Source organism: Desmodus rotundus, chromosome 7 (assembly GCF_022682495.2).
Source record: "Desmodus rotundus isolate HL8 chromosome 7, HLdesRot8A.1, whole genome shotgun sequence".
NCBI classification, from domain to species: Eukaryota; Metazoa; Chordata; class Mammalia; order Chiroptera; family Phyllostomidae; genus Desmodus; species Desmodus rotundus.
This window is the reverse complement of record NC_071393.1, coordinates 25,002,277-25,017,949: the sequence shown is the minus strand read 5'-3', so window position 1 is coordinate 25,017,949 and position 15,673 is coordinate 25,002,277. Positions and strand designations below refer to the sequence as shown.

The 15,673-nt window shown below is 44.9% G+C and overlaps 1 long non-coding RNA gene across 2 annotated transcripts; it reads left to right on the top strand.

Moving 5' to 3' along the window:
- The first annotated feature begins 762 nt into the window (after nucleotides 1-762).
- On the top strand, nucleotides 763-10,643 carry LOC123479432 (uncharacterized). 2 transcript variants are annotated; one of them, XR_006655047.2, is made up of 4 exons: nucleotides 763-973; nucleotides 1,763-1,813; nucleotides 2,178-2,273; nucleotides 2,382-10,643. It is a non-coding gene; the product is annotated as an uncharacterized lncRNA (long non-coding RNA). The 2 variants fall into 2 exon arrangements; XR_008427424.1 differs by having other exon boundaries at nucleotides 763-1,016.
- The last annotated feature ends 5,030 nt before the right edge of the window (nucleotides 10,644-15,673 follow it).

Below are 15,673 nucleotides of genomic sequence, written 5' to 3'. Positions count from 1 at the left end.
TTACATTGTCTCACTTAAGTCTGCTTGATTCACCCAATTCCCTAAAAGCGAATTCCCCAAGGGCAAGGACTTGTTTTCCACTTTGGTGCGGTTTTGTAGTGCAACACAGTCCTGGGTCCCCAGTCTATGAATGAAGGGGCCCTTGTGTCATCATTCTCACCCCTGCTGGGGAGGGGACTTTCTGCAGGATGCTTAGGACCAAGAGGGTGGGTGAGCATCACCTCTGCCTTCAAAGAGTTTGCAGAGGGAGAGGAGGCTGTGTAAATATAATGAATTACAATGCAGTGTGGTTACAGTAGCCCTCCCTTACCCACAGGACATGTGTTCCAAGACAGCCAATGGATGCCAGAACCCGCAGATGGTACCAAACCCAACAGAGACTATGCTTTTTCCTATACATACATACCTATGTCAAAGTTTAATTTACAAATTAGGGACAGTAGGAGATTGACAACAACAACTAAAATAGAACAATATAATAATATACTGGAATGAAACTTAGATGAATGTTGTCCTCCCTTCTCTCAAAATCTCTTACTGTACTGTACTCACCTTTCCTTTTTGAGGCTGTGAGCTGCTACAAAGCCAACGTGATGAAATAAAGCGAGGGAACGGCACACGCATTGTGCTGTGGCATTAGGTTACTGTTGACCTGGCCATTCGCTGCCAAGTGACAAAGGGGTGGGGAGAGTCTAAAGCGTGGAGACGCCGGACAAAGGGATGATTCATGTCCCGGGTAGGACAGAGAACGACAACGCGGGATTTCATCACACTTCTTAGAGTGGCGTGCAATTTAAAACTCATGAATTGTTTATTTCTCGAAGTTTCCATGTAATATTTTCAGATCACAGTTGCATGGGGGTAACTGAAGCAGAGGAAAGCAAACCCGTGGACAAGGGGGACAACTGTAATTGTATCACAAAGGCACAGAGGTGAGGTGGCCCTCTGCCTGTGCAAGAAGAGGAGCTCCAGGGTAAGCAGGATTTAGCAGAGAGGACGTTTCTGAGGGTGCAGAGGTGAGAAGACAGAGAAGACTCTGGTGTGTGGAGGTGGGTGAAGGGCATGCTTTAGAGGAGGGAAGCAGATTGGAGACAGTGGTAGGAACCGAAATTGGAAAGGGAGTTTTATATTACCTAAAGGCATTATTAGGTCTTTATTCCCTGGGCCCATGTCAGAATGAGACAATTAAGAGCTATGTAAGAGCTTTATTTGCTTATTACCTTTAAAAAAAGAAATCATGGTGAGGGCAGTTGTTGGGTTTTCACTTCATTTTGTTTGGTTTGGGCGTCATTCCTTAACAAAACAAAGATTTGATGGTTCTCTGCCAGAAGTGCCATTTCCAGGGCCAGGTTCTGGGAGCTGCTGCTGGACAGGCATTGAGATGTGTGGGCACGAGGCGCAGCACCATGCTGGTTAGACTCTTCGGAGGACTGGCAAAGACTTAGATGTCTAAGTAGTTTCTGCTGATGGGGACAGCAGATGTGGCCAGTGCTTTCCACAGGGGCTGTGGGAGACAAAGAGGAGGGTGGCTTGGTTTGCTTTGACTGTTACTGCCCCCCACACCCCCCAGCCGCCTGTCCTCTCTTGTGAGAGGTGGGGACTGATGGAGATGACTCCTGTGTCTCTCCTTTTCCCCCTCCCTGCTCCTCTCCACCCCTAGCTGCTTCCGTCAGCATCAGCGGCTCCTCCTGCCCTGGGAAGGAATGGAATGTGTCCTTTCCCCCCATGGCTTTATCACCAATCTTCCTGTCTTTCAAAGCAGGGGCTGACAAGCGTGATTTCTCATCTCCAGGTGTGAAGGAAATTGCCCCATGTAAGTGTCTGCCTGTCCAGGCCCCCCGTCCCCCAGGGTTGCTTCAGTGCCTGTCAGTTGAATTTGCACTAATGAGATTAAAGGAGGTGTGCTGGAACTTTCAAACACGTTTGCCCCATCAATCCAAAATTCCTCAGGGAAGAACTTGCCTGAATCAATATAGTAGTAATTACAAATCTTGAGCTGTCCCTTTTGGGGCATTTCAGTCATTTCGTGGAAACAAGAGAGGAGTCAAGGAGGCCCTGGAAACAAAGGTGTGTAGAGAGGAGGGTGGGGCAGGAGCTTGGGCTGGCTTAGTGGATAGAAAAGGTATTTCAAGCTTTATATGGCAACATTCACTTTGCTCATTCATTTCTTACTCTAGTTGGGATTTTACTGCGCAGATGGTTTGCCCAAGGCCTCATGGCAGTTTGGGTTGAAAAAGTAAGCAATCATAACAAAAGGAAGAGGGGTCCCAGAGGTAAGAGGGAAGGTGGAACCTGGAGAGAGTGGGACGGATAGGAAATGATGGGTGGGGGGCTTCCGGGGCTGCCTCTGAAATGGGTTTTGCAATCCTCACCCCCTGCAGGCGTGGGCAGAGGTATGAAGTCAATTGGAGGGCCTGAAGGCTGGCAAGGATGTAGAGAAGGAGAATTCATTGTTGCTGAAGTGATCACAACTAAACAAGAAACTGAGGCCTGGGGGAACCACAGAGAGCTGAACGCCTGAACTCTTGTTTTTGCTCCACTGTGTGACTTCGGGCAAGTTACCTCACCCTCCTGGGCCTCAGTGAGCTCAGAATAAAATAAGGGCATGTCACCTGTGAAGTTCCTTCCAGCTCTGACATCTTATTCTGAGGCTCTGAGCAAAAAAGACAAACTTCCTACTTCTGCTCCTTCCTAAAAGCTCCCTAAAGTCAGGGGGCCACAGCTATGTCCTGGGTCCTGCCTTGGATTGCCCAGTGAACAGGGACCAGTGAACAGGGGGTAGGAAAGAGAGAGAGGAGGGACTGGGTCAAGTGAAGTCAACAGCAGACCCAGCTGCAAACATAGTGAAGACAGCCTCATAGAAGACTAAGAACAGCCCAAAATGAAGGGTGACATCTGGCAAACCAGTGAGGCAACCCTACTAACTGGACACATGAGCAGGTGAAGCTGAGGAAGCTAAGACGACTGTAGAGGAATTTTTCCTGCCAACATGTACACACCCACCAGCTTCATGCCTTCTTCTGGGTCTTTGGTCCTGTTCTCCTATTGATGGACTCCTCCCACTCCCCCCGCCCCAGTCTTTTCCAATTACACTCATAGGTGGAGGCTCTAAGCCTGCTCCAGTTCCCCTTTGCTTGTGTTGATTGCCTTTGTGGATGAAGCTGAGACTACCTGGGTGCCTCCCTACGTCCTTCCCCACAACACAGAATGACCTTGTCTAGATATAGGGTTATCCTTTGTTTCTCAGAGTGGCACGACGTTGGGTAAGAATCCAAAAGAAATTCAGACAAGCTGCCGTAGAGATGAACCTTGAATACATTATGCTAGGTGAAATAAGCCAGTCACAATAGGACAAGTATTGTATCATTCCTCTTTTGAGGTCCTTAAAGTTGTCAAACTCTTAGAGACAGAAAGGAGAACAGAGGTTTCCAGGAATGGGGAATTAGAGTTTAATGGGGATAGAGTTTCAGTTTGGGAAGGTGGAAAAAATTTCTGGGGGTGGATGGCGGTGAATCGCGGTTGCACTCAGTGTGAATGTGTTTAATACCACAGACCGGTACTGGTTTAAACGGTCAATTTTACGTTCTATATATATTTCACCACATTTGTTTCAAGTGCCGTGCTAAATCCCTGCACAAGGACCTGGTTTTGTTCTCCACTGGGCCCCTTTAGCCAGGCCGACAAGTCCTGGATGCTGACTAGTCTTTGGTTTATTGTACTTACTGCGCGGTCTGGGGAGTTCCCATTTGCATAGTTAATGGGATATGCTGATGCTTGACTTAGTTTTGATTTATCAATGCTTTTCTGTACGGTGGCCATCTCCGGGTTCCTGATGTCTCTCGCCACACAGAACGGTGCCGCACTCACCAGCACATGGAGCAGATGCTTGGGAAACTCAGGGCAGGAGCTGGTGGATTGGGAGGGTGAAGCAGGAGGACAGAAAGAACTGGGAGTGATAGGAGTGCGAAGCTGTACGCTAATGGCCAAGGAAGGGAAAGAGTCAGGAGGGAGACAAGAGACAGTGAACAGGAGCTCAGGATCCCTGTGGGACCGTGAGCTCACCTCACCGGAGGCTGCCAACTCTGAGTGAATGACTCACCTGAGCCATCCGCAGCACCAGACTCTGTCCAAGCCAAAGTTCATTGAGAACTCAGGAAAAGGAGGTTCTCTTATCTCATTCACTCTCTCTCTATCAATCTATGTCGCTTCCCATCGCCCCTTGCCATTGGCACCAGGAGCTTCAGTGCCAGGGGCACCCTGCTGATTAATTACCCTTGGCCTATGAGCACAGGTATGCATGTGTCAAGGTTTCCATGCCTGGGGAAAATCAGGTTTTGGCTCTGATGGCATCCCTGTTGGTCCAGATTCCAAAAGCCTTTCTGCCTAGGACTTTTCTGGGACATCAGATAACTGTGCCACTATTTCATTTAGCACTTATTGGACACCGACTTCAGAGCAAGGAGTGAAACTTGAAAGCCACCTATTCCTGTGCTCCTGTCCATGTGCATGTGAACCACCGGGGCATCTTGTTAAAACACGGCTTCTGATTCAGTAGGTCTTGGGTGAGGCGGGACCTGAGGTTCCGCATCTCTAGCACTCCTGGGTGAGGCCGGTGCTGCTGAGCACCGCATAACAAGTAGCAAGAATCTAGCCCAGCAAATCATAGCCCTGACTACACATTAGAATCACCTGGTGATCTTTTGCAAAACATGGCAGCTTGAGCTTCACTTCCAAATAGTACTATTTACTTGGCCCGGGTACAGCCAGTCTGTGTCTAAAAACCGCCCCAGTTGGTTCAAGTGAGCAGCAGGTGTTGAAAACTACAGGTCTGATCAAATACCTTGACTTTACATTTTCTCATTGAAATCATCGGAAAAAATCCACCTTCACTACCCCACCTGTCACCCTGGATACCTAGGATTTTATTTCCTGTTGTGCTAAGGTTAGCTATTGTAAGACCATAGAGTAGTAAGGAATTGAATATTTCATTTACTTAAAAATTGAGTATTGAATATTTGCTGTATGACTGGCATTATTCTAAGTACTTTATATTTAAATTTTACAATATTTCATGAGATAGATACTATTATCACCCTCATGTTTTTATAGGTGTGGAAACTGAGGTACAGAGAGGTAAAGTAACCTGCCATGGGTCACACAGCCCATAAGTGATAGAGCCAGGATTGGAACGCAGGAAGTCTGATTCCAGAGCCAACTCTCTTACCCATTATGACATTTAGACTCCCCATGCAATGCCAAAGATAGCAGCAACGCTGGACAGGGATGAAGGAAAAGTGTTCTTTTCATTGAAAACCTGTTTTCTTAATGTTGATATGCTGTTATTTTAGTCTGAGTTTCTGTTGTTTTTACGGATCAAGTTCATTTCAATTTCAAAAATCAACAGTGCTACAAAGCTACGTGTGTGTGCGCACATGTGCGCACCTTGCTTTTCCGTTTTCTATTCCATCTATTCATTTAGTGGACCTTTGCACTGGGAGCGTGTGCAGAAGGAATTCTTGCTGTTCATGTCTTATAACATCAGTGCACAGCATTGGATCCAATGGGGTAAGAAACGTCTTCAGATTATCATGAGATACCCCCAAACCAAACTTTTTTGATACTGTTAGATCAAATCTAATTGATTTGACAAGTTGCTATTAATTTGGATGTTATGTAGTATTTTTTAAAATTATATTGTATTTATCATTCTATTGCAGTTGGCCCAATCCTTCCCCCTTTGCCCCCCTTCACCCGGCAGCCCCCACTCCCTCAGGCAATCCTCTCACCATTGTTCATGTCCATGGGTCATTCAAATAAGTTCTTTGACTACCCCATTTCCTATCCTGTATGTTACATCCCCATGACTATTTTGTAACTACCTATTTATACTTCTTCCTAGATCAGACGAGATCAGGCGTGTTTGGGGTGGTATGGCTGTAGACCTATTTGTACTTCTTAATCCCTTCACCTCTTCACCTATTTGTCCACACCCCTTCCCATCTGGCAACCATAAAGAAGCTCTCCATGTCCATGATTCTGTTGGGCTTCACTTCCAAATATTACTATTTACTTGGCCCGGGTACAGCCAGTCTGTGTCTAAAAACCGCCCCAGTTGATTCTAGTGAGTAGCAGGTGTTGAAAACTACAGGTCTGATCAAATACCTCGACTTTACATTTTCTCATTGAAATCATAGGAAAAAATCCACCTTCACTAACCCATCTGTCACCGTGGATACCTAGGATTTTATTTCCTGTTGTGCTAAGGTTAGCTATTGTAAGATCATAGAGTAGTAAGGAATTGAATATTTCATTTACTTAAAAATTGAGTATTGAATATACTCAGTTCATACTCAGTGCTGTTCTTGTTTACTTAGTTTGTTTTTTAGATTCAATTGTTGATAGATATGTGTTTATTACCATTTTATTGTTCATAGTTTTGATCTTCTTTTTCTTAAGTAAGTTCCTTTAACATTTCATATAATAATGTTTGGTGATGATGAATTCCTTTAGTTTTTTTCTTGGCTGGGAAGCTCTTTATCTGCCCTTTGATTCTAAATGATATCTTTGCTGGGAAGAACAACCTTGGCTGTAGGTCCCTGCTTTTCACGACTTTGAATATTTCTTGCTAATCCCTTCTAGCCTGAAAAGTTACTTTAAAGAAATCAGCTGACAGATGCTTTTATGGGAACTCCCTTGTAGGTAACTAACTGCTTTTCTCTTGCTGCTTTTAAGATTCCCTCTTTATCTTTAGCAAAATACCTTTGACATTTTAATTATATGTCTTGAAGTGAGCCTCTTTGCATTCATCTTGTTTGGAAGTCTGTGCTTCCTGGACTTGCATGTCTATTTCTTTTACCAAGCTAAGGAAGGTTTCTTTCATTATTGTTTCCAATAGATTTCCAATATCTTGCTCTTTCTCTTCTCCTTCTGGCACTCCTATGATGTGGATGTTGGAATGATGGAAGTTGTCCCACAGGCTGTTTACACTATCCTCATTTTTTTGGATTCTTTTTTCTTCTTGTTGTTCTGATTGGTTATTTTTTGCTTCCTTATGTTCCATGTCATTGATTTGATTCTTGGCTTTATCCACTCTGTTGTTGTTTCCCTGTAAATTGTTCTTTATTTCAATTAGTGTATCCTTCATTTCTGACTGGATCTTTTTTATGGTGTTGAGGTCCTCACTAAGTTCCTTGAGCATCCTTATAACCAGTGTTTTGAGCTCTGCCTCTGACAGATTGCTTATCTCTATTTTGTTTAGTTCTCTTTTTGGAGCTTTGATCTGTTCTTTCATTTGGGCCAAGTTTCTTTGTCTCCTCATTGTGGCAGCCTCCCTGTGTTTATTTCTATGTATTAGATAGAGCTGCTTTGACTCCATGTCTGGGTAGTGTTCCCTAATGTAGCTAGTGTCCTGTAGGGTCCAGGGGCACAGCCCCCCTCTATCACCCAAGCTGGGTATTCAAGTTACGTCCTTCACGTGGGCTGAGTACACCCTCCTCTTGTAGTTGAGCCTTAACTGCTGTTGGCAAGTCAATGGGAGGGGTTTACCCAGGCTAGTCAGCTGCAAAGATTGGCTGTAACCACTGACCACCAACCTCCACCCTCCATAGCTGTTCAGGGACAGGGTAGTGGTGCTCTGACGTGGTCTTTAGCTGTCCACTGGTTGTGCTAGCCCTGGGGTTTTCTGGGTGGTGCAGGTCACGGTCAGCCCTGACCTGTGTTCTGCCTGGAGCCACCCTGCATGAGCTATAAAGCAATCTGAGATGGCTGCTACTTGTACTGGGCTTGGAGATGCTCAAGTGAAGCCTAGCTGTGAATCTAGGTTGTTCTATAACTTAGTTGTAATTTTGATGTGGATGTGCAAGAAGCTGAACCAGGTTTACCTATGCTGCCACCTTGACCAGAAATCCCACTTATACCTTTTTAACATGAGAACACTCCATCAGTGCTTGGTCATCTGCACCAAAGGAGAACATTAATACTACATAACATCTATAAATGGTGACATAGAGAGAGGAGCTGGACAGGGGAGCTGGTTCTTTGTTAGCAGGGCCCCCACCCCCATTGCAGGAGGCCTAGAACACACTGGCATCCAGATGCCTCCTTCCTGTGCTCCCCTGACAGTCAGAAGGCAGTATCAGTCCTATGGAGTACCCTCTCCTCTTCTCCTAACAAAGCCCAAATCAGACATATTGATCGCTCTTTCCAGAATCTCCCAGGATGGCACCTTTTTGTCACTTGTTTCTCTTCATCAAGGTTTCAAAGATCTGTGTGGTTCTATGTCATCTGCCTTCGACTCAAGAAAATAGCAGATTCCTTTGAAAGCATGTGAGCAAACCCCTGGGCTCAAAAGGAGCCACTTCCTATTTCAAAAGCTTTCCATCTGCCATGCTGGGATGACAGGCTACTCTGTGTCCACAGGAATCTGCTGTGGGCACATCATACCATACCGCCTGTGCCCCGGGCAGCTGACTGCACAAGGAAGGTGGTGGACATTGCTCATTGTGCTTGGATGTCCAGGCCTCATGCTAGGCATGGCCAGACAACCACCCTGTGTTGCCCGGGGCCCTTCATTGCCTGGAGCCCCTGAAGTAAGTGAAGATAACCAATAAACACATGAAATGATGTTCCACATCATTGTCATGGGGGAAAGGCAAATGAAAACCACACTGAGACACTACTTGACACCCACTGGGATGACTAAATTAGATGATAATAAATGTTAGTTAGGATAGGGAGAAATTGGAACTTTCATGCATTGCTGAGGATATAAATGGTGAATGTAAAATGGTGCAGCCACTTTGGAAAATAGTCTGATAATTCCTCAAAATGGCAAACATGGAGTTACCACATGACCCAGCAATTCTATTCTAGGTATATACCCAAGAGAAATAAAAACATATATGAATGCAAAAACAGTATATAAACATTTCTAACAATGCTGTTCATAACAGCTAAAACATGAAAACAACCCAGATGGCTAAATGAATAAACAAAATGGGCTATATCCATATAATGGAATATTATTTGGCAATAAAAAAGGAATGAGTTATAGAAAGACATCCCATATTCATAATTAGGAGACTTAATATTATTATGATGGCCATAATCTCCTAAGTGATTTATAAATTCAACATAATCCCTATCAAAGTTCCAGCTGGAGTTTATAGAAATTGACCATCTGCTTCTAAAATTCATATAGAAATGTAAGGGATCAGAATGGCTAAAACAATCTTAAGAACAAAATTAGAGAACGCACTCTTCTTGATTTCAAATTTACTACAAAACTTTAGTAATCAAGGCAGGGTGGTCCAGGCATAAGACTAGACTTACATAGATTGATGGAATAGAATTGTGAGTCCAAAAGTAAACCTTTACATTTATGGTCAACTGATTTTCAGCAAGGGTGTCAAGATAACTTAATAGGAAAAAATAATTTTTCAACAAATGATGCTGGTTATATATGTATATGCAAAAGAATGAAGTTGGACTTCTGTCTCTTTGTGACGTTGGATTAATCAAGGGTTTCTTAGCTGTGACACCAAAAGCACAAACAACAAAAGAAAAAAAAATAGATGAATTGAACTTCACAAAATTAAAAATCTGTGCTTCAAAGAACACTATCAAGAAAGTTGAAAAGGGGTGGTGAACACACAACACAATATACAGGGGATGTGTGATAGAATTGTATACCTGAAACCTATAACATTTTATTAAACAATGTCACATCAGTAAATTCAATAAAAAAGAAAGTGAAAGTGAAAAGCCAACTTATAGAGTGGGGAGAAATATTTATAAATCATAAATCTGAGAATGAATGTGTATGAGAATATATAAATAATGAACTCAAATCAATAATAAAAATAAATAACCAAACTTAAAAATGGGCAAAGGATCTGAGTAGACGTTTCTTTAAGACAAATATACACATAAGCATGTGAAAAGCTGTTCAGCACCATTAATCATTAAGGAGATGTAAATCCAATCCACAAGAGATACCGCTTCATACCCATTATGACGGTTAAAATAAAAAAGACAGACAATAACGAGTGTTGGAGAGGATGTGGGAAATTGAACCCTTATACGCAGCTGGTGGGAACGTAAAGAGGTGCAGGCACTTTAAAAAAAGTCTGACAGTTCCTCAAATTATTAAACATAGAGTTATGACATGACCCAGCAATTCTACCCCTTGGTATATACCCAGGGACATGGAAACATCTGTCCACACAAAAGTTAATGTGCTCATGAATATTTATAGCAGCATTATTTATAATAGTCAAAAGGTAGAAACAAGGCAAAGGCCCATCAACTGATGAACGGATAAATAAAACTAGTATCACTATACAATGGAATATTATTTGGGCATAAAAGGGAACGAAGTACTGACTTATACCTAAACATGGATTTACATGAAACATGCCAAGTGAGAGAATCCAGTCACATAAGACCACAGAGGATATGATTGCATCCATACGAAATGTGCAGAGTAGGGAAATCTATAGAGACAGAAGGTAGACTTGGGGTTGCCTCAGGCTGGAGGGTGTGGGGAGATAGGGCCACGATAGCTAAAGGGCAGTGTTTCTTTCTGAGGTGACTGTGCCACATATCTGTGACTATACAAAAAGCCATTAAGTTGTACCCTTTAAATGGGCGGATTGTGTGCCACGTGACATATATCACATCTATATCAATAAAGCTGTTAATAACAAAAATGTAGCAAATTCTTATGACTTAAAATGCGTAAATTGTCTTTAATGTAACAATCTGCTGGCTGTCCTTGAGACTGCCTGTGTGACATTGAGCTGGATGACATCTGCTCCCTGCCTCTGTCTCTTCTCTGAAATGGGAGGAATCGTACTGAATGCCCAGTGCCCCTTTTCCCCCTTCCCTGCCCTCATCTCCCTGCCTCCAGGCTCCACACTCTCCGTCAGTCTAACTTGCACACACTTTCATTGACGCAGGTCCCATCACACCTGGTTCATGCTCCAAGACTTCAGTGGCTCCCTCCCTGCCAGTGAATAAAGGCAAACACCTTCCCCTACCTTCTGACCCCCCAACATCCCTCCCTTGGGCTGCACCACCTCCTAGTTCCTCAAGCACTTCACACAGAGGGCAAGCAGGCTATTCACCTTCCTCCAAACCAAGGGACTACTGCCCTGCCTGCATGAATTGACTCACATAGAAAGAGCCCTGTGGCTGTCATAACCGACCCATCCTGCTCAGTGCCTGCCCCACCCTGCCTCCCGTCTTGCTGGGACCTCAGGCTCAGCACTGGCTGTCTTTGGCCTTGCTGTCCTCTCCCGTCCAATGATGGGAATGGAACACCCTAATACATAATAGGGACTGTTATTGTCAGTATCTCTGCGGTGGATGTGCTTCCTGATGCACCTGTAAGCCCCCCCGGGGGAGATGGCCGCATCCTGCCCCAGAGCCTATGCACTTCCTTGCACAGAGTAAGATTTTCATACACATTGAATGAAATTAATTGTATTAAAGTGACTTTGTTGTGGACTTTTTCAGGAAGGAAGTCAGCATTTCTGCCTTCTGCTGACACTGCTGGATTCAGGCTCTTGGCGCTTTTCTGTGGAGTGTGCCTCCCACAGCTCCCTGTAGGATCCACATTTGCTTTTTTAAAAAATCCTCACCTGAGGATATGTGTATTGATTTTTTTTTGAAGAGAGAGAGGAAGGATGGAGGGAGGTGTGGGGAAAAGGTGGGAGGGAGAAAGGGAGAGAGAGACAGAGAGATCTATGTGAGAGAGAAACATTGATTGGTTGCCTCCTGCACGCACCCAGGCTGGAGATTGAACCCGTAATCTAGGTATGTGCCCTAACTGGGGATCGAACCTCCAACATTTTGGTGTAGGGGATGATGTTCTGTTGGGGGGGGGGCTCCACCCGCAGGGTCCCCCACCCTGCCCCTCCCAGCTACCATGGATGAGAATAAGTCTACCAAGACATGATCTGCTTGGGGAGGAAAGATGGCCGATCTCTCAGAGGAGAAGGGCCAGGAGCCTTTTCCTCAATGGGCTTTTATTGGGTTTAATTTGCATAGGAATACAGGGCATACATGTGAAACTCATCAATTATTGTCAGGCAGAAATGATCATATAATAGATAACATTCAAAGAACTCAGGGCTTATTCTGAGTCAGGGTCAGATAGTTGAAGGGCCATATAACTTTGGGGAACAAACTCATTCCATGCATGGACACTTATCAGAAAATTGAGGGTATTAGCAAAATAGGTTTCACAGGATTTTATGCATTTTTTCTTAGGCCTGATTGCCCTAGGGAACCCACCCTTTCCAGCACAGGGCCGCACCCACCTCTGGCATTGTTTTAGGCTTAAGTCAGGGACAGGAAGTAAGGCAGCCAAGAGACTAGGAGACTTCTTGCAGACAGAATGAGGACTCAGGCTATGTCAAAGCTGAGGGGTGAGGGTCCAGCACCCCTTTTTTCTATAGCTCCCCAAGTCCTTCCCTGAGGGCCTCTTCATGACCGTGCCTGTCTTAGGTCGTCTTTCCCTTGAGGCATTTTACCCGTCATTGGCTAACTGGTCATGCACTGGGGGCCAAGCAGGGTGAAGTAAAGTGCGCAGAGGCGGCGCCCCTGCCAGGGAGATAAGCTTTGTCTCCTTAGTGGCTTATGGTCCCAAGGTCTCTCATTCAGCCTTAGCCATGGGGGTTTACAGCTTCTGAAACCAGGCCAGGCGGTTCCCAACAATGCTCCATTCAACCAAGCCACCCAGCTAGGGCTCCACATTTGTTTTTACTGGGGGTGAGTATTCCTTCCAAGAATATGCTTGACCACTCAAGGAGAAGCCACTGACATAAAAAGCAAGGAAAAGAAATTGGAACAGCAAAAGATATAGAAACATGTATTTTCTTCCCAAATTCTACTTACGATGCAGCAGCTAGAATATGGGAATTGTCAGCTCAGCGAAGGGTGGTGGGGGGAGGCCCCGTGAGGACACTGTCACACTGGTGTCATTCAAACTAGCCAGTATTTCCTGATGATTCCTCAGGGACTCACAATTGTGAAAGACACTGGGGCTAAACCACCTGTGACTCTTGGTCTTGAAGCCTATACAGCTCCTAGAGAAGACAGCCTTACATTCACAAAATGACTGAAAAATAAGAAAATTCGTATTCTGGCAGGCTTTTTCAAGTCCTTTGATTCCACAGTTCTTTTGTTCTCTGCACCTAAGCAGCCTTCACCTCCCCTGTCTTAACAGCCTTAATTCTTTGTATCATTTGTCTCCCCTGCTCTATCACAAACTCCATGAGGCAGGGGTTGAGTCTGACTTCCCACCCTATCACTAACACATAGCCCAACACTGATTAGTACTCAATAAATACTGTGCTTGTCCTGACCGGTGTGGCTCAATGGGCTGGGTGTCATCCTGCAAAGGGAAAGGTCACTGGTTCGATTCCCAGTCAGGGCACGTGCTTGGGTTGCGGATTTGTCCCCGGACAGTGTGCGTACAAGAGGCAACTAATCAATGTTTCTTTCCCTCTCTTTCTCCTTTCCTTCCTTTCTCTTTAAAAATAAGTAAATAGAACCTTTACTTTAAAATAAATAAATAGTGCACTTATTTAATAGTTAGATTGCATCAAGAGTGTCAAGGTCAAGCTTTGTTAGACTCTGCCAGAAGTAAATTATCAGAGTTCAGAGAAGGGAGCGCTTCCCATAGGGGCTGAGACTGGAAAGGGCCCTAGACACTCTGGGCTGGGGTCGAGGAAAGGAGAAGGAATTCCAGCAGGAGGCACAGCCCGAGGGAGGGTGCAAAGGCCCGAGTGAATGTTCTCTGTGCTGGGAGCAGTAACTGCCTAGCATGGGGCTCAGGGAGTGCAGTGATAGAGGCATTTCATCCATGTCATTAGGAGGAGGAGGGGAGGAGGAAAGAGCCAATGAAGGCAGGGTGCACCATTCAGGCGCCTCACTTTCTATCACACCCGTCTACCCACCTCAAGACCACTCTGAGGTCCTTCCGTGGCCCAACACAGGAAGTCCAGTTCAGTGTGTGGCTCTTGCTAATGGGACTTTAAGCTATTACTGGCCTGGAGCAGCAGGGGAAGCCACAGGAGACCATCTGGCAGGCTTGGCATCTTCATACTTTTGGCAAATGGAGGACTGACACCATAATTAGTCTAGTTACAGCAGAATCCCATGGCAAGAACCAGGAAAGGCTATCAGCTTAGCTAATAGGGAATCATGTCCAGCAGAGAAAGCTCCTGTTTCTACAGACTTCCTCAGCACTGCTACCTACAACTAGGAAGCCAGCTCACCTGTGCTTTGTCCAAAATATCCATCAGTGCCTTGCTCTCTGTGGAAGAAGCCAGTCAAATGCAGCAGCACCTGGGTGAAGACACCTATTCTTCAGCTCCACCACTAGACAGGTGTGTGACCTTGGGTGAATTACAGCCTTTACCCTGTGTCCAGAACAGAGGAAGCAGAGGAAGCACCAATGAATTGTGGCTAGTTTTATTAATAATGTCACTACCATTGGTGTAGGCAACTCTGGAAAAACAGACAGTAGAGGTTTAGAACAGATAAGTTTTGTTAAATTTTTATATCTGGGTTTATGTTTGTCTATCCTGATGTGAGATCTCTGGATCAGAGAAGAGACCTTTTATTCACTCACTGAGCATCCCAGGAATACCTGTTCCCCAGGCTCGTTTTCCCCCGGGCAATACCGTGAGGGCCAGATGTTTACCTGCTTGTGCAGTGGGGTTTGTACAGAGGAAAGGAACCCTGAAATTATGAGACTCAAAGCTTACTTGAGGCATCTGGAACAAAAGGGGGTGGGAAAGGGAAGGTGTGAGAATGAGGGGGGGTGGAGGAGAGAGACATTTGGACTAAACTGTAAACCATTTCTCTCCTGGGAGAGGGGTGGGTCTCTCGGTCTATTACCCTTACAGTGTAAGACAATGGCTCTGGGGAATACAAGTCTTCACATTTTCCCAGAGCAATTCACCACCTCTACCTTCCAAAGCATGTTTAACCATCAAGCACCCTTCAACCAGTTACCAGTACTCTGCTCTGAAAGCCTAGACCATGCAGACATTTGAATGTATTCACAGAGCACTGTCTCTCAACTGCTTCTTCTGAGGCCCCAGCAGCTTAAGATGCATTTTGAATGCTCACTCCCTAACACCCCTATGTGTATGGGTGTGTGCGTATCTGTGCACAAGTGTGTATTTGTATGCAAATATGTGCTGGTCTTTGCACATGCGGGTATATACACTTTGTGGGGAACTTGTTTAGGTACAGTAGCAGGGGAGATGTCAAGGTTTCTCTATACAAGAGAGGATGCATTGGGCCTGGGACATACAGGCTGGAAAAGCACAGCAGGTAGAAGGGAAGAGGTGCTGGACCAGTATTCCAGAGACCGACCTGCCGTCAACACAAGTAACTGCATGACTTGCGTAGTCTCTTCTCTTTGAAACATGGATGATCACATCTTCCATGCCCACCCCAATAAGGTAATAAAGCTCAAATAAGAGCATATATGTGAAAGCACTTTGAACAGTATAAAAGCCACACAAATCAAATGCAAGCTCTTATTAGTGATGTTTTGACACCAACCTACAGTAAAAATGTTCATAAAGTGCACATTACACTATTTGGAACATAATACTTGCTCTATAAATATCACTTCTCCTTCTGCCACCTT